An 18606-nucleotide genomic window follows, 5' to 3' on the forward strand; every position below is an offset into this window, starting at 1 on the left:
AGCCACAGAGAACAAGGTTTCCCAGGCAACAGAGGAAGCCAAGCTTTCCGCCTGCCCTTGCAGGCCTAAGCCTCCACTCAAGCTGCAAAGTTTCAATTATAGAAGGTAAACAAATCCAAACAGAAATGGCGGCAGCCACTGAGCTGGAGAGAGCAGGCCAGGGTTGCCCCCGGCAACGGAGGAAGCCAAGCTTTCCATCTGCACTGTCTGGCCTAGGCCTCCACTCCAGGCTACAAAGTTTCAATTATAGAAGGTGAATTAACCCCAACAGAAATGGCTGCCGGCCACGGAGCAAGCAGGAGACTTGGCTCCACTTCAGGCTACAAAGTTTCAATTGTAGAAGGTAAATAAATTCCAGATGCCAGGGCCTCTGCTTGGGTCTCCAGGGAGCGTGGCCGGCCTACAAACCACCACAGGCCCCTTGCTCAGGCTGCTCCACATCCCAAGGGAACCCCCATCCTGATCCGGGACACCCTTCAGAGCAAACTAGCTGGCCCCCACCTCTGCAACAGGCCTCTATCCTATCTAATAAAAGAGTAATATGCAGATTGACCATCACTGCAACACACAATATGGCTGCCTCCATGTGGTCAAAGATCCTGCCCCTATGTGGACACAAGATGGCCACTACAAGATGGCCAGCAGGAGAGGGCAGTTGGGAGGCACCAGGCCTGCAAGGGAGGGCAGTTGAGAGGGACCAGGCCTGCAAGGGAGGGCAGTTGGAGGCAATCAACCCTGCAGGGGAGGGCAGTTAGGGGTGACCAGGCCGGCAGAGGAGGGAAGTTGGGGGCAAACAGGCTGGCATGGGAGCAGTTAGGCATCAATCAGGCTGGCAGGGGAGTGGTTAGGGGGTGATCAGGCTGGCAGGCAGAAGCGGTTAGGGGTAATCAGGAAGGTAGGCAGGTGAGCAGTTGGAAGCCAGAAATCCTGGATTGTGAGAGGGATCCCAGATTGGAGAGGGTGCAGGCTGGGCTGAGGGATACCTCCCCCCCCCTCCGTGCATGAATTTTCATGCACCGGGCCTCTAGTGTGTGTGTGTGTGTGTGTGTGTGTGTATATATATATATATATATATATATATATATTTTTTTTTTTTTTTTTTTTTTCAATTAAAGCAAATGGAAAGGCAAAAAAAGAAGAAGGAAAAAAAAGAACAAAGCCAGAAGCATCACTGATTTCCACCAGGGGGCAGCTCCTGGGTTGAGCATCTTCCCCGATGGTCAGTGCATGTCATAGCAACTGGTGGACTGGTTGTTCCTGTTGTTCCGGTCATTCAGTAGTAATGGTCACTTAGGCTTTTATATATAGAGATATATGGCCAATTAATTTTTGAAAAAATAGACAAAAATATAAAATGAGGAGAGGATAGTTTCTCAATAACTATAAGGAGCTGGGCAGGGGGTGTGGAGGATGGGCCGAGACCCGCCCCTATGCCCGCCAGAGCCTCACAGCCCACAGTTCCTTTCAAGGTGCACTGGGCCCCTAGTCTGTGAATAAAAACCATGTTGTTCAATGGACATATACACTAGGAGGGTGAGGGCATGAGCGGGGTGGGGTGGGGGGCAAAGGGGGAATAAGGACACATATGTAATACCTGAATCAATCAATAAACAAACAAACAAAACAAAACAAAACAACCCTGTGGTTGCCCTAGCTGGTTTGGCTCAGTGGATAGACCATCAGCCTGTGGACTGAAGAGTCCTGGATTCGATTCCAGTCCCAGGCTCAATTCCGGTCCCGGGTTTGAGTCCCGTAAAGGGCACATGCCTGGACTGCAGGCTCGATCCCTAGTAGGAGGCGTGCAGGAGGCAGCTGATTAATGATTTTCTCTCATCATTGATGTTTCTATCTCTCTCTCCCTCTCCTTTCCTTTCTAAAACCAATAAAAGTAATAGATATTTTTAAAAGCCTGTTGTTGCTGGGAGACAAGTCTTAGTGCACTTGGTTCATTTAAAGGCTCAAAACAATGTCTATGAAATACATACTATTTTTCCAGTTTCCAAAGAAAAAAGTGCGGCCAGGGGAGGTTGAGTGTCTTGGGCAGGACTGAATCCCAACTCCCTGGCATGTCCTCAGATTCCCAGGGCCCTGCCTGCACCCTAAACTGGAGATGCCCCCATAGAACCAACTCTCTCAAGCCCAACCCTAGGCTATACAAGGACGCAGCAGCGGAGTTATGTCTACCTAAGAACAAAACCATAAACATTTTGTAAATGAAACATAGATTTAACTTTTCAAATAATTTGTCTTTTGTTTACTTTAGAAAGTGCTTCCCTGGGGGAGCACGTCTTTTTTGTTTTGTTTTTGTTTCTAATGTGGAAAGCCACATTTTTTTTCTTAATATTTTTATTGATTTTAGAGAGGAAGGGAGAGGGAGGGAGAGAGAAAAAACATCAATGATGAGAGGGAATCATTGGTGGGCTGCCTCCTGCACGCCCCCCACTGGGTGGAGCCCATAACCCCCAGCGTGTGCCCTTGACTGGAATGGAACCAGGGACCCTTCAGGCCGCAGGCCCACGCTCTCTCCACTGAGCCAAACCCGCCACGAGCAGGGAGCATGTCTCCAGGCTGCCAGGCCCCTGCGAGGGGTGGGGTGCGGTGCCAAGACGGCGCCAGAGGCTCCAGGCCGAGGCCCAGCCCGCTCTGGCAGTGCGGGTCTCCCGCGGGCATTGCTTCCAGGTGCTGCCGGGAGGGTCTCTAGAGCCGCAGAGACGCCCACGCCCCGGCAAGTGCCTTACCTGCCGCTTTTCCAGCCGCTCCCAGGCTCCGACCGCCACGGCCCCCGCGAACTGGCCGGTGCCGACTGGATTGGCCGCCTGCGTGGAGGAGGTGGGGCCCGGGCCAGCCGAGGGAAAGCGGGGAACTTGGGAGAGGAGGGGACCCCGCCCACGCCCAGCTCTGTGCAGGGACTTGCAGGGCTGCGAGCTGCTGTGTGAGCACTGCTCCGGGCTGTGCCGCTGCCCTGTTCCCTGCGCCCTGTTGGCAGCAGTGAGGCAGTGGGTGTTAAACAGCAAAATTGTAACTCCCAAGGCTGAAAGTTTTTTGTTTTTTTTTGTTTTTGTTTTTAAAGAAAGGGTTATGCCATTGCTAGCAAAAAAAAAAGGAAAAAAGAAAAAGGACCGGTCCTGCCCTGGCCGGTTTGTCAATGTGGTTAGAGTGTGGGCCTGAGGGCTAAAGTGTCACGGGATTCAATTCCTGGTCAAGGGCATGTGCTCAGTAGGCAAGCAGCTGATCTCTCTCTCTCTCTCTCTCTCTCTCTCTCTCTCTCTCTCTCTCTCTCTCTCTTCTTTGTTAAGTTCATACCTAGATATTTTATTCTTTTTGTTGCAATTGCAAATGATTTTTCTTTCATTTTGCTTTTTTTTTGAAATGTATTGTTAGTATATAGAAACATAATAGATTTTTATACATTGATTTTGTGTCCTGCAAATTTACTGTATTTATTTACTTATAGTAATTTTTGGTGGAGTTTTTAGGGTTCTCTATATGAAACATCATGTCATCTGCAAAAAGTGACCCTTTTACTTCTTCATTCTCAATCTGGATGCTTTTCATTTCTTTCTCTTCCCTAACGTCTCTGGCCATGACTGCCAATACTATGTTGAGTAACAGTGGTGAGAGTGGGCATCCTTTCTTGTTCCGAACCTTAGAGGAAAAGCTTTTAGCTACTCAATATTCAGTACACAATTTGAGGGTTTTCCATAGATGGCCCCTATTATGTTGAAGTAATTTTATTCTTTTTTGGAGGTACTTTTATTCTATACCCATTCTATTAAGTGTTTTAATTATAAATGGATGTTGCATTTTTTTCAAATGCTTTTGTTGCACCTATTGATAAGATCATATGATTTTTATTTTTACTTTGTTAAGGTGGTGTATCATAATGATAGGTTTGCATATTCTTTTTTCCCCCGTGAACGTGAATTCTTTTTTTTTTTTAATTATTTGTATTGTTGAAAATAGTACAGATGTCCGCTTTATTTCTCCTATAGACCCCTACACCCTCCTTCTCCCCAAGCTTCCCCCACACTATTGTCTGTCCATGGGTTATGCATATATGCGTATAAGTTCTTTGGTTAAACTCTTCCCAGTTGCCCCCTTCTTCTGAAATTAGTCAGTCTATTGCATGCTTTCATGTCTCTGGATCTATTTTGTTCATCACTTTATTCTGTTCATTAGATTCCACAAATGAGTGAGATCATGTAATACTTGTCTTTCTCTAACAAGCTTATTTAGCTTAGCACAATATTCAAGGTCCCTTCATATTGTCTCAAAGGATAATAGATCCTTCTTTTTTACAGCTGCATGGTATTACACGTTGTGAATGTACCACATCTTTTTTATCTGCTCATCTACTGATGGGCACTTGGGCTGTTTCCAGATCTTACCTATTATAAATAGCACTGCTATGAATACGGAGGTGCATATATTCTTTGTGATTGGTTTTTCTGGTTTCTTAGGATATATTCCTAGACGTGAGATCGCTGCGTCAAATGGCAATTCCATTTTAAACTTTTTGAGGAAACTCTACACTGTTTTCCATAGTGGTTGTACCTGTCTACATTCCCATCAGCAGTGTACTAGGATTCACTTTTCTCCAATATGTTATCTACAAATAATAACAGTTTTACATCCTCTTTTCCAATTTGGATGCCTTTTATTTTTTCTTCTTGATTGATCACTGTGGCTAAGACTTCCAGTATTATCCTATATAATAAAAGCTTAATATGCTAAGTGTCCAGTCGTCGGGTTGACCAGTTGACTGTTCAACCAATCAAAGCATAATATGCTAATCATAGGCTAAGGCCGCTCAACTGCTCGCTATGATGTGCACGGACCACCAGGGGACAGTCGACCAGTAGGTTAGCTTGCTGCTAACATCATTTGTAGATCTTCTAGAAAAAACAACCACAAGAAACAAGGGATACTAAACGACACACTCCTGTATATCAGATGGAATTAATTGACATTTATAGAATCTGTCACCCCAAAGCTACAGAATATATATTCTTCTCAAGTGCCCATGGTCAGGAAATTCTGCTGACTAGATGTTCTTAGCATATCCGTAGTCTGGTTGGTTCTTAACCAGACCTTCTTCATCACCCAGCTGAGTCATTGAAGTGGTCTCGTTCCTGATATCCTTGCAGTTTATCCCCGTGCAGCAGCCAGAGAAGCCTTGACAAAGTTAAAGACCCCTGGTGGTCAGTGCACATCATAGAGACCAGTTGTTCAGTTATTCCACCATTCGGTCTATTTGCATATTAGGGTAATATATGAGTGTGTGTGTATATATATATATACATATACATATATATACATATATATATACATATATATGTGTATATATATATGTGTGTGTGTATATATATATATATATATATATATATATATATATATATAATTTACTTATTTATTCACTCATTTCTTTTTCTTATTGTTTATTATCTGCCTATTCGATCATCTTATCCCTACTCCTGCCTCTTGGGCCATGATATGCATTTTAAAAAAAAATAACTGTCACTACATCTATGGAGGAATGCCATATTTTCACTGGCAAGGCCTAGATCATAAGCCAAATTCTGGTATCTAAATGTGAAATCACTTAAAATAAACTACAGGGAGAAGAGGTGGTTCCCCAAGAGGGAAAGCTGGATTCTGTTACTGGGGAAGAGATGCTGGCTAGACAAAAACCACAGATGTTTACTTGCTGAGTCAGACTAGCACATCCAGAGGAGCTTTAGGAAAACGTGTGAGGCCACCCATGCCCTCAAGTGCAGAGTATAAAGGTGGGACTACCAACACCCTAACTTCCTTATAATAATGTGTTATGAATATGTTAGTTTATTTATCTTAACCATAGCGAAGTCTGATTTTATGTTTAGTTTCTACTCCTTTTTTGAGTAAGAACTTCCTATTTTACAAAGTAGTAGCCTTTTCCAACTTGAAGGACTTTGTGGTATGCTGAGGGAACAGGCTGTCGTAGGCCTCACGTATTAGAAAACCCTCATTCAAACAGCACTAAACAATAAAGCAGCTATGTGAGGGCTCTAGCTCCATTTCTCTGTCATTCTCTTTGATCTGTTTTTCCCCATGAGTAATGGATTTTGTATGGCTTTGCATAGATTTTTATTAAGACAACAGGGTCCCCTAGATGTGAAATTCTAAAATAAGACCTCCAAGGATGTAAGATGGAATAAAAATGGAGAGAGGATTTGGTGAAGAATTATCTGATGAGTGCCTGCTATGCAGAGAGTTCTGCTTCTCCCCACCTGAGGGAAGCTGCAGCCAGCCCATGTCCCTCATGCCATGCCAACAGGCTTTCAAGAAAACCACTTGGGGAATTTCATAAATGTGTCAGTATACATGGGGGACTCTCTGAACTACCCCCCCGCCCCCCGGGAGAGACAGGCTACAGAAAGCTGGAGTGGCAGAGTCACCAGCATGCTGCTGTGCTGAAGTTGGAGTTGATCAGCACACACACAGGGTGGCAGTTGTGTTTGCCATGGATTAGATGTGTGCCAGGCAGGAGATACAGTCCTTTTAGGTCCAGCCCAATAACTCTCTCTGGGAGAGCAGAGGGATCCCCTTAGCAAGAAGCTAAAGGTGGCAGTTAGGTTCGTAGGGATAGAGGGAGAAATCACAGTGAATATGCCTAAGGCAGGAGAATTGCTGGAGAGACGTCCTCTGTGATGGCCATCTCCTAAGAGTGTGAAAATTTCAGAGCAAACTTAATAGAAACTGTTCAACTAGATCTCATTTACTATCCCTTGCCAGTCAGAACGCTTTCAGGATCTCCCTCCTTCACAGAATCAACAAGTTGCTTATAAATCATTTTGCTTTATTGTAGAGAGTTTTTAATTGACAGGCATTTTTCCCTGCATTTTGTTCCATCCAAATGCCAAGACCTATTTGATTTTTAAGACTCGGAGATGATGACACCTACAACATAAATGGACCTAGAGGGTATTATGCTAAATGAAACAAGTCAGAGAAAGACAAATTCTATAGGATTGCACTTACATGTGTAATCCAAATCCTATATAATCCTATATAATAAAAGCCTAATATGCTAAGTGTCTGGTCATCTGGTCGGCCAGTCTACCAATCGAAGTGTAATATGCTAATGATATGCTAAGGCTGCTCAACTGCCTGCTATGATGTGCACTGACCACCAGGGGGCAATGCTCTGACTAGTAGGTTAGCTTGCTGCTGGGGTCCAGCTGATCGGGACTAAGTAAGACGGGTGGAACACACGGTAGAGCCTTCTCTCAGTCCCTCCCCGGCTGGCTGACCTCCTGTGTCCCTCCCTAGCCCCGATCGTGCAACGGTGGGGTCCTTCAGCCTGGCCTGCACCCTCTCGCAATCCGGGACCCCTTGGGGGATGTTGGAGAGCTGGTTTCAGCCTGATCCTGCTGGCCAGGCCGAGGGACCCCACTGGTGCACGAATTCGTGCACTGGGCCTCTAGTTAAAAAATAAAAAGGTTTCTGTAGCCTTAGCCTCACCATTATAACTTCATTTTAGAGCAGATCAAGCTCCAGCTCCTTTCCACAGGACATCTGCTTGCGGTTTTAAGGCTTTATCGCTATGTGTTAGAATTAGTCCTGTGGCTCCATTGAACTTCAGGCCAGGTTGGAAAATATAGGCGACCAAATAGAATGGTTAGCAGGATTTATTCTCTCTGCCACCTAAGAGCAAAATAAAGTTCATGATTCTACAAATATTTATTGAACACATACTGTGAGCACTGGTACAGGGCATTAGGGAAACGTGTTAAGTAAATATTTCTAGATGTCAGTGCTTCGAGGGTGTTGTAGTTTAGGAATCTTCTCCAATAGAACAAGGAGACTGCAGTACCCAGCATGCATTGGCCTGTATAGGAACCTCTCTGCGGCACTGCCTGCAGAAGGGGCACTGTACAATATCGTGTAGGTAGGAGTGATCAGCTCAAAAAAAAAAAATGAGTAAATGTAAATGTGACATTGTCTATAGACACAGAGAAGTTTGAGGACATCAGAAACATATCTACATATTCTAAAATTTTGAATGTGGGGGGCACACCGCTGAAAATGGATTACCACATTCTCGTTATACAGGAAAACATCCTTGCATTCTTGAGAGAGCTGCACCTGGATCCCCTTTAAAATTTGGAGAGACTCCTCACTTCCAAGGTAATACTGCTTAGGAAAACTAACCTCCTTTTAGTAAAAAACAAAAACGAAAAACCCACAGTGATCTAATATGCTATTTTAATGGCCTACCCAGAAAAATGGTTCCTCTATCTGCCTCATCATTTACCTTTCCACCCCTGCTAGAGGGAGACGGGTTCTTGGGGTACCGCTGGAATAAGCATTTCCAGATGCCCCCACAGGATGATGAGATACGGTAGAAAGCTTTGCTTTCATGAAATTACGTTCCTGGGTTTCCAAAGTCCCATATCCCTTTGTCCAGTCATGGAAGAAGTGTAGCTAGAAGGGTTTCAGTAGAGCTAGAAACAAAGCCAGTGTCCAGTTCCCTTTGCATGTTGGAGCGGGTCCCGTTCAGCATCAGGCCAGCTGCAGTCCGTTAGTCCATTGTGTGTGGGGTCCACATGGTCGTTGGCCATGTGAGCAAATACAGGAAAGAGCACCCCAATCAATAAGAGTCCCAAGAGCATAAGAGGAACCAAGAGAGTGGACTCCTTTGTTTGCAGGGATGGGGAATGTCTGGCCTGTGGGCCATATACGGCCCTCGAAATCATTTGGTCTGGTCCTGCCAAGGCATTAGGGGTGAGTCAATTCAATGTTTGACCAAATATAGCAGGCTAATTTTTAAGTTGATAATTTAGCATCGCCCTCGAATGATGTTATAAATATCCAAATGGCCCTTTGCAGAAAAAGGTTTTCCCACTCATGGTTTAGAGCCGTGGTCGGCAAACTGTGGCTCGCGAGCCACATGCGGCTCTTCCACAAAATACCACAGCCTGGGTGAGTCTATTTTGAAGAAGTGGCATTAGAAGAAGTTTAAAAAATTTGGCTCTCAAAAGAAATTTCAATCGTTGTACTGTTGATATTTGGCTCTGTTGACTAATGAGTTTGCCGACCACTGGTTTAGAGGATTAAATATCCCAAAATCCATGCCCTTGCAGTGGCCACACCAATTCTGGTCAATAACCTGTTCCCAGGTATGGCTAACAGACAAGTACCTTCCTGCCACCACCCCAACTTTACTGGGCATGCCTCTATTCTCCTCCCTGTCCAGTCCCTTGCCCCAGGGATCTGCGGGGAATAGACCAATAGCTCCTGGGGGAGTGTAAAGCTTTAGCTTCCTGGTGAAGCTGCCCAAATAACATGCCTATAATATTTGACCTTTCCTTTGCTCCTTTCCTGTTATTAGTAACTAGTTTAATTACAATGGTATTAATTAGAGTAAGCTCTAATAAAGTATCACTGGAGTTCTTATGGAAAAAAAAAAAAAAAGAACAGACGGGAAGACAGACATATAAAGACAGAATTAAAGTGCTGCAGCTCCAAGCCAAGGAACACCATAGATTTCTGGCAAACTATCTGAAGCTGGTAGGAGACAAGGAAAAATACTTCCTGTACAAGTTTTATGGGGAACGTGGCCCTGATGATACCTTGATTTCAGACTTCTAGCCATAGCTATGAATCAGTAAATTGATGTTTTTCCAAGCCACTCAGTTTGTGGTACTTTGTTATGGCAGCCACACAAAACTAATGTTAAGGGCAGAAATAGAATAGAGGAAATTAGCTATAATTATAAGAACTATTAATCATGCTCTGTTAACCATGATTGTTCTGTTCTGATTAGAGAAAGCACATTCTAACCTGGCTGAGAGTTGTATGCCCCGGAACATGGGAGCTAACATCGGAATGCAGTCCATCTTCCTTTTCCAAGAATTGTCTATTATCATGGACCAATTAACAACCGTGTGGTTGAAATAATCTGGTCCCGGAGGTGCCTACCCTTTGCCTGCCGTTTGCTACCTCCAGCCGAATTGCCTGTAACTTGTAACCACCTTGCCTACTTCCCCATGCCTGTAATTCCTACTTTCCCATGTAATCTTTGTCCTTCTACTCAAAGTAAGCAACTGGCTGATGGGGAGGGGTAGAGCAGATTTTTGTGGATGACCTAATGTTTTCCCATACTGTTGGCATTATTGGAATAAACATTCATATATGATTCGACCCTGTCTTTGCTTAATTGGCTCGAGTAATGACAGACAGCCGGCACCCACTGGTTGTCTGGTTTCACAAATACAATCGATTTATGCCAATGCCAATTATATTAGTATTTGTAATTAACTAATTTAAGTAAATATATAAACCAAATAATTAATGCAAAAAACACCACTTGCTGTTGATTTAAATATGGGCAAGGAACTGTAAACTATTAGAAGAAAAAATGTTGGGTTCTGCATTCAAATTGCTTTGAAAGTATCTTAAAGATCTCCTTTAAAGAAAAAAAAATACTTAAAAGTTTTTCATGAAGCCTGGCATGGTTCATGCAAGAAAGATGATATGAAACTCTAATCATTAGTCACATACTCAAATGAATGCCTTGAACCTACAGAAAAAGTTGGCAAACAAATAAACATTTGTGTTTTAAGTTAAAATGTGAGATATCTGCATATCATTTTAAATTAATTATCCACTTGACCTTTTTGGTTAATTGATTATTTATATGCAGATTACATAAGTAAAACGGCTTTTACTACATTGTGGGGGGTGTTTGTAACTAGATAAGACCTTAAAACTTTGTTCAGTGAGCTGTGCATCTGTGCAAGGTACCAAATTTTTCTAAGTTTCAGTTACCTCATTTAAAATGAGAATAGTAATACCTATGACACACAAGGGCTTTGAAATTAAATGATATAATGTAGTTAAAGTGTTTAGCGGTATTGAATATTTTTCTGTTGAAAGTGGGAGCAAATTCAATCTACCACCGTTTAAAGGAAAGAATGTGTATTGGTTTGTGACATTAACAAAATTCTAGGGGTAGTGTTGGCTTCAGGCACAGCTGGACTCAATTCTGCAAGTGAAGTCCCAGAACCTGGTTTCTCTGTCTATGTCTATCAACCACGCCTCCTCGGCTCAATCCTTGAACAGAATATCTTTGATGGCCACAACAGTCATTTTTTCATATCCTCCCAAGTTCAAAACCAGTGGCAAAGAGTACTTGCTTTACTCTCAGAGCCGTGTAAAGTCCTTGAATCTATACCTATCTCTGGGTTAATCATTATCAAAAGGAATGCAGTAATTTGATTTGGGAGGACTAGGTATAAAGCATGTGGACTGAATAGGAGGAGGGAGTTCTCTTGAGAGAAAATGGAACAGTATCAAAAGCAGGAGGAGTGAATTTAGGGTAGGTAGAAACACTAAATGTTCATTAGCTGTAAAGATAATGCTTTCTAAACAATCAGCATTAGCTACCTCATTTCAGTGTTCTGCAGCCCTAGCCTCGAACTCAGACTTCCTTTTTGGCTCTAGTTAAAGTACTAACTTCATTAGGACAAATGCTCCTGGCATGACTCAGCTCTGCTCTTCCTTCTGCTTTCACATTCTTGGCTGTGACCCCAAGTAATCTACCAGACCAACGTATGGCAAATCTCCCCTGGCCCAGTTCTTCTGTTTTTCAACAGCCTGGCAATGTGCTTAGTCATTAAGACTATTATCAGCCAATCATTGTCACTCACCACTACAGTTCAGGCCTCTTTCAAGTTTTAAGGTTGCCCTTCTAAGACATTGGGATGTGGTAAAGTACTGATCTCTTCATAATTTTCATGACTTTGAACATTTTACTTTTATCCTTACCATTTTTCTTGCTAAACTCAAATCTGAATTTTTAAAGTAACATACGGAAATGTATTCATCTGCTATCGTTTGCATTGGAAAGCAGGAAGTTGTCTACCACTTTCCTTTGAAGTGTTTGCAGTAGATGTTCAGGCAATAATCACAATGAGCTATATAGACAGAATGCCGAGGTAGCAAGTACTAATCAACTCCAATGTCCTCCTGCTTTTGGTGCCCAAATTTTAACTGAGTACATGCTGCTTAGACAGAGTGCATTACCTAGCCATCTTTCCAGCAAGGTGTGGTCATGAGATTAAGTCCTAATTGAAATTACATGAACTGAAGTGACGTGTACAATTTCCAAGGCGTGTCCTTAGAGAACAAAGGCATTCCCTCAACTGCAACATCCTTGGTAGCGGACAGCATACTTTTTCTTAAAGGGCCAGATATTAAATATTTAGAGCTTTATGGGTCATATGAGCTCTGTCACAATTGTTCAACTCTGTGTTGTTTGGTGAAGACAACCATTGGCGATATGTAAATGAATGGGTGTGGTCGTGTTCCAATTACACTTTATTTATAAAAACAGATGGTGAAAGATAGGAACATGTGGCAGGCAGGTCTGGAGTGAGGGTGACTGTGGAAGTGGGTGAGTGTGGAAGAGGGAGAGTGTGTGTGGTTGTGAGAGTGGGAGGGCATCTGTTTGTGGGAGCGGGAGCTTAGGGAGGCGACTGGAGTGCTCCAGGCAGCAGAAGCAGTGTGCTGCTGGCTGAGCACCTCTCTCCACTTCAGGGGAAGAGCCTGCCATTTTGAGGGAGCCACAGGGAGCCCTGAAGCTCCGGGAACACAGACCAGTCATACCAGCTCAGTTAGCCTGAACTGTGAAGGACTGGCTGGCTGACTTTACTGGCAGTGTGCGGGGCCTGCCCCTGGCGAACGGAGCACCCGACCTGCCCAGCCTCCTCCATGGCAGAGTAACAGGCCGGCCCTGCCATTTTTCCTAATGGGGCACCCGACCCAACTCCTCCTCGGCAGCAGAGTGCCCAGCTTGCCCCAACACCTCAGTGAGCAGAGTCAGAAACTGGGCGGCCACCTCCTCCACATGGGAAAGACTGTCCCACCTGCTCAGCCTGATTCTGCCCTCTGTGAGCAGAAGGGCCAGTCCACCCTACCATAGAGGCGAGGGGGGCTCCTGGCCTGACGCCTGCACCAGCAGAGCAGCACCCAGCCCACCCCACCACCCTGACACATGCCCAGGCCCACCCCACCACCCTGACACATGCCCAGGATGGATACAGGGACCTGCCACCCTGAACCAGCACGCCTGACCTAGTACCCCTGGACTACTGATCCAACCACCTTAATGTAGTGCTCCCAGCTCTGCCAGGGTGACCCAAATGCCCCCAGATGCAGGGACCTGTCACTCTGACCCACTGTGTCATATGTGGAACCCCTGGGCAAATGGTCCTGCTGCCTGACACTGCCCAGTAGATGTGACCTGAGGCACACAAGATGCAGGGACCTGTCACAGAGACTGGACACGCCTAACCTGGTGTCATCAGAAGATCAGACACATTGCTGGGATCCTGTGGGACCAGTCATCTCTGAACACATGGAACAACACGGTGAACCCACCCGCCTCACCCAGCTCCCCAGACTACTGGACTGCTAAAATGGGAAGACAAAGAAATAACCCCCAAATGAAAGAAAAGGAGGAATTGCCACAAAAGGAACTAAATGAAATAGAGGTAATTTGTCAGATAAAAAATTTAAAGTAATGGTAATAAGGATGAGCAAACATCTGCGTGAGAATTACAAGCAACTTAATGAGAATTAAAGGGAGCTGAATGAGAAATACACCAACATGAATAAGAATCCAGAAGAAATGAAGAATATCCTGGAAGGATTCAACAGTAGATCAGAGGAAGCTGAGGACATAATCAGCAAGTTAGAAGACAAAGTAGAAAAACATCCATTCAGAGCAGCAATTGGGAAAAAAATTAAAAAGCAGGAGGAGAGTTTAAGGGAGATATGGGACAATCCTATCTAATAAAAGAGAAACATGCAAATTGACCATACCTCCACTATGCCCACAAGCCACACCCACCAACCAATCAAGAGCGAGTATGCAAACTAACCCAACAAATATGGTGGCAGCCATGGAGCTGGAGCCAGCCGGAGGCTTGGGTTACCCCCGGCAATGGAGGAAGCCAAGCTTCCCACCCGCCCTGGCCTGCCCTGGCCTCTGCTCAAGGCTACAAAGTTTCAATTATAGAAGATAAATAAATCCCAGATACCAGGGCCTCCCCTTGGGTTGCCAGGGGACGTGGCCAGTCTGAAAACCACCACAGGCCCCTTGCCCAGGCCACCCCACTCCCCAAGGGAACCCCCACCCTGATCTGGGACAAATCAGCTGGCCCTCACCCGTGCACCAGGCCTCTATTCTATCTAATAAAAGAGTAATATGCAAATTGACCATCACTCCAACACACAAGATGGCTGCCCCCATGTAGTCAAAGATGGCTACCCCCATGTGGACACAAGATGACCACCACAAGATGGCCAGCAGGGGAGAGCATTTGGGAGGGACCAGGCCTGCAAGGGAGGGCAGTTGGGGGCTATCAAGCCTGCAGGGAAGGGCAGTTAGGGGCAATCAGGCTGCAGGGGAGCAGTTAGGCATCAATCAGACTGGCAGGGAAGTGTTTAGGGTGTGATCAGGCTGTCAGGCAGAAGTGGTTAGGGGCAATCAGGAAGGCAGGCAGGTGAGCAGTTGGGAGCCAGCAGTCCTGGATTGTGAGAGGGATGTCCGACTGCCTGTTTAGGCCCGATCCCAGTTTTGTGCACCGGGCCTCTAGTCATTATAATAGATTAAGAACTTGGAAAGATTATTGTCTTCCCCAGCTCTTTCCCTGAAACTCAGTTTCTTCTCAAGTTGATTTTTATTTTCCTGCCTTCCTTTTGTTATCTACTTCTCTGTCTTGGAGAAAAATTTAAATTTGAGATTTAAAAATATACAACTCGACCATGATATCAATTAATTTCTTTGTAATTATAAATTTGAGTCCTTTAACATATTTTATGATTTCTTATTTTTTACTTTGCTTCTATTGCTTCTACCACTTATAATTTCTTATTCTTTTAAAAAATTTTTAATTTTAATTTTGTTTATTGTTGACAGTATTACAAATGGCTCCCATTCCCTCCCCCCTTTTGCCCCCTTCTACCCGGCCCCACCCTCCCTCCCCCCAGGTCTTCACCATGCTATTGTTCGTGTCCATGGTTTTGTATATAAGTTCTTTGGTTTCTCTCTCCTATGAGTTTTTTTTTTCTTTGCTTAATCCCTTCACCTTTTTCACCCAGTCCCCCCAACTCTCCTCCCATCTGACAGCTGTCAGTCTGTTCTCTGTATCTATAAGTCTGTTTCTATTTTGTTAGTTTATTTTGTTCATTAGATTCCACATATAAGTGAAATCATATAGCACTTGTCTTTCTCTGACTGGAATATCTTTATCACTTCATTTAGCTGTCCTCAGAAGCAGCTTTATTTCTGTGGTTGGCAGAATGGCTTCCAGTGGCAGTGAGGGCTAGATAGTTCAACATCAAGAGGAAATGTTAGAAACTGTCTCCTAAGCATGAAATGGGAGTTCTTACCTTCAGTCTGATTAAGCCAACTTGTGTCACTTGCTTATCCCTTGACCAATAACCAGTCATTCCTAGAGGAATTCTGTATGGTGACTGTTTTAGAGATCAGTGTCATTTTTTGATATTGGGAGTAGGGTGGCTATCTAAACAAAAATGGGTTTTGTTACAAAGAGGTCAGAGGGGAATAAATATTGAGTAGATACATAGTAACATTATTCACTATGGAGCATTTTTTAAACCATATTAAAAATGTAAATAAAACTTTGGCAGATTTAAGTCCAGTGATAGAAATGTAAATTAAGAGTTTTCAAGCAAATGGTCAGAAAAACCTATTTTATGCTTTCTTAGTTACAAAGTAAGTATGTTTCTATTTCTGATATGGTACCAGAGCTAATATTTCATAAATACTATATAAAGTACATCTATACAAAACCTCATAAACTTTTTGTTTGTTTATTTATTCTGTAAAATATCAAGTTAGTTGTATGGCATTTCAATCTTTGGAAATTTAAGAAGTCAATCATCAATGTTGGATCAATGAAGATTACTCAATGTATACTTATTTTATTTCTTCATTTCCTCTGATGTAAGACACCATTCAGATAGTCCTTATGTTCAAGCAACTCAAATATGATTAGTTTACATTATTTCTTCTTAAAAGACCTATTCTGGGGATTCATAGTTTAATGATAAGCCCCGTGATAATGTGCTCAGTTAGCCAATAGATTCCAAAGTGATGGAATCTATGAATGACAAACCTATTTGTTGCATGGAAAGAAAATAATAGAAATTCTATTCGTATTTTTATCTCATCCTTTTAAAGTTCTATATCTTAGGACAGTTTTATAGTATGCATGATATATCAACACCATACAGAGTACGTGTTTACAATCTGATTTTTTTCCCTAGTAGAGGTGTGTGGTTTGAAGAGTGAACTTGGTTAGTCTGGTTTTGGAACACAATTTAGGTGACCTATCAGTCCTGAGACTTGTTGCTTCACGGAGGAAAGGTGTTTGAACTTCAAGCTTGACACTAAAAAAGTAAACGATAATAACAGTGATTATGATGATCACGGAATTGTAATCAGAACCAAGGTTTAGCTGCCTGCACCATGAAAACCAAACTTGTGAGACAGATGCTGGTGAAAAAGGTTTGTTCAAGTACTGGTCACCTGAGAAGCTGGGGGACTCTTTTTCCTAAAAATTATTCTTTATTGTTGAAAGTATTACATATGTCAAGACAGGGGGCTTTTGTTACAAAGCCCATCTCAGCATCTCAGTGCAGGCAGGGGTTTTATATGGAGGGAGAGGGAAAGCAGAACAAATAGATCAGTGGCAATGTCCTTGCTGGCCCCAATATGGATCTTTAATGGCAGCATACTGGAACTGGTCAGTGCTAGCCCAGTTCCTGCATTTGGGGGAGCTGGGTCAACCAGAGTCATGGTCATGGCCCTTTCTGGTACAAGCAGGAACTGGAATTGCTGATGCCTGCAATTGTCTGCAGTGTGTGAGTTCCTCTTATCAGCTTGTTAGTACATTTTATTCTAATTCCGTTTCATGGTTAGTTAGAGTAGAATAAAGTTTTTATTCTCTGTTACAGAATGATGAAGACGAAAACAATAATAGCTAATGTTTACTGAGCACTTACAAGACACCAGGCACTATTCTAGGTACTTTGCATCCTTTACAAATCTCTGAGGTAAATACTATTACCTATTTTACTATCAAATTCCATGAGAACAGAGACCACTCCAGAATTTTCTCTTTTTTCTAACTTTTCAAAATTTATTTATTAATTTTTGATAGATAGATAGAGAGATATCCATGCAATCATTGGTTGATTTTTGTATGTGCCCTGACCAGAAATGGAACCCACAACCTTGGCATATGGGTCAGCACTCTAACCAACTGAGCTACCCGACCAGGGCTATTTCAGTTTCTTCATACCTGTGCATTCCTTGGATTTAGTAGGCACTTAATAAATAATTGGTGAATAAGATAAATTTTATTGCTGCCAGCTTTCTCAGCGAAAGGAGCAACATGGATTTCAGGGCCAGAGTGCGGGGTCAGGTGGCCTGTGGTTTCGCGTCCCTGGGGGTCAGCCAAGCGCGAGATCCCTGAAAGGAGCTATGAGAGGCTGCAGTTTACACGTCCGCGCCCAGCGCGGCAGGACTGAATGCATGTTGTGGGCTGCCGGGACCCAGAAAACAAAAAGCGGGGATTTGAGGAGGCGAACCCCTTCCCGGCATGAGCCCAGACATCTAGGAAGCTGAAGCCCGGCCGCCCGGGCGGGGTCGCTCTAGCCTAAGTGGGACAAGCAAGTCCGCAGCCGGACGCTCTAGCCTCCAGAGGAGGCGCCGCCGGAAGTCTCGACTGCTCCCGGGGGCGTGCTGCCCGCAGGCTCGTCCCGCCCACTCCTCACCTGCGGCTGCAGCCTCGCTGCTCTCCGCCACCTGATCCTTCCGTCCTTGACCAGTTAGATTCACCCCAGGGAGAAAGCCTGGTCTCTCCTCCGCCCCGAAAGGTTTGTGCCGGCAGCCGGGCGGCCGCGTCTGCGTGCGGGGCGGGCTGCTGTGAAGGGCGCCCGGCCCCGTGAGGGACCTCCCGCCGCGGTCGCTCGCTCGCTCCCTCCGCTGCGCGTGGCGCCGGGAGGCAGGCGGTAGGCCCCGCGCCTGGGGATGCTGCTCGGGGGCCTCTCAGCCCCGAGTTGTGAAACGCGTGTAGCTGATCTTGGCCTTGGCCTGCGGTCCTTGCTGTGCGGTCTCGGGAGCACAGTGTGAAGAGTCGGGGTCCCCTGAGAGGTGTAGTCGGGCACTTGGTTGGTGGTCCTGTTACACTGCCGAGATCATTGTGGACTTTTCTGGCCCGGTGGTCACAATGCCTTCTGGCCCCGACCACACGTGAGCTCCCTATAGGGTCTGACTGTAGGTATGATTTCAGTGTAGGGTTCGATGCCCGTACGTGTCTGTGTATGAATGAGTGTCAGTCTTTGTGCATGCGAGTGTGCACGCGCATGCGCCCGGTCTGCTGAGTGTAACTTTTAAAATCTATTAAAAATCTTACATTTTGGTATTTGCTTGTCTGTCTTCCCCATCTCCGCATTCTCACCCGAGGGGGTATTGCTCTACTTCAAGGTTTTTCTGTTGTTCTGCTTCCACTCTGGAGAGAAGTAGCA

At 44.5% G+C, this 18606-nt stretch overlaps 2 protein-coding genes across 7 annotated transcripts in view; one reads left to right on the forward strand and one right to left on the reverse strand.

Annotated features, from left to right (window-relative positions):
- BLVRA (biliverdin reductase A) overlaps nucleotides 1-2817 on the reverse strand; it is a 67607-nt gene extending 64790 nt beyond the window's left edge. The window contains exon 1 of the mRNA XM_079786255.1: nucleotides 2739-2817. The gene's annotated coding sequence lies outside the window, so the exon portion shown is untranslated. The remainder of the gene's footprint in view (nucleotides 1-2738) is intronic.
- The window catches only part of COA1 (cytochrome c oxidase assembly factor 1), a 44487-nt gene continuing 28311 nt past the window's right edge, over nucleotides 2431-18606 (forward strand). For 5 of the 6 annotated variants that reach the window (XR_013814298.1, XM_079786258.1, XM_079786257.1 and 2 more), the window contains exon 1: nucleotides 17817-17955. The gene's annotated coding sequence lies outside the window, so the exon portion shown is untranslated. Of the gene's footprint in view, nucleotides 2830-8094; nucleotides 8170-17816; nucleotides 17956-18606 lie in introns of those variants that run through there. The other variant, XM_079786259.1, reaches the window with a different exon arrangement.

The sequence above is a fragment of the Cnephaeus nilssonii genome, assembly GCF_951640355.1.
Source record: "Cnephaeus nilssonii genome assembly, chromosome: 12".
NCBI classification, from domain to species: Eukaryota; Metazoa; Chordata; class Mammalia; order Chiroptera; family Vespertilionidae; genus Cnephaeus; species Cnephaeus nilssonii.